Source organism: Cicer arietinum, chromosome 3, assembly GCF_000331145.2.
Source record: "Cicer arietinum cultivar CDC Frontier isolate Library 1 chromosome 3, Cicar.CDCFrontier_v2.0, whole genome shotgun sequence".
Taxonomy (NCBI): Eukaryota; Viridiplantae; Streptophyta; class Magnoliopsida; order Fabales; family Fabaceae; genus Cicer; species Cicer arietinum.
In genome coordinates this window covers 66,614,134-66,614,999 of record NC_021162.2, presented here as the reverse complement: position 1 = coordinate 66,614,999, position 866 = coordinate 66,614,134, and positions in this window count along the sequence as shown.

The following is an 866-nucleotide window of genomic DNA, read 5'->3' as shown; positions in this document are numbered from 1 at the left end:
GATCTGGATTTCATGCATGCATAATATATAATCCTTCAAATCATTAGAAAACTTCGCCACTAGTGGAAGCACTCCTTGTATTGTTCTGATTGAGGTGTTTAAGCCTTTAAAGGCTATCAACTTTCAGTAGTTTGCATCAGGCCTTAAAACAAGATGGTAATATTACAAACTCATACTATTAATTGCATTCAAATCTAAACATCAAAACATGATTCTAGCGCACTATGTCTATGAACATCAGGTTTCGAGCTTTCTGTGAAGTAACCAACTTGATTTACAAAGGTGAAACACCGCTGTCGGAGATAGATGAGAATTATTCAAGCACTGGGAGAATCCTCCCTTAAAAGCTACCTATCATTGGAGAATAACTAAACAACTTAAATACTCGGGATTTTTTATTTATGTTTTTTAATTTTTTTTAAAACCAACCAATGAACCTACATTCAAAATTATATACTAAAATGTTTTATTATTTTTTTTAGATTTAATAAATCATATTACTGTCTTCCACGATTTGAAGGATGAATTTTTTGGATGCATTGCATCTGGAAGATGCAGTCATATAAAGTTTTTAACTTTTTTATTTTAACAATTAAATAATTTTTAAATAAATAAATAAATTTTTAAAAATAAAATTATATTAATAAAGTTAAAACAAAGTACGTTGAATTGAAAAAAAAAAGAGTAGATATCACACAACAAATAATGAACTGTAATCTTAACAAATCCCTTTTAATTTTGTAGATAAATTTATATTATTTTAATAATTCTATCATATTTTATAAATAAATCAACTTAATTCTATTTTATTATTATTATTATTATTATTATTATTATTATTATTATTATTATTATTATTATTATTA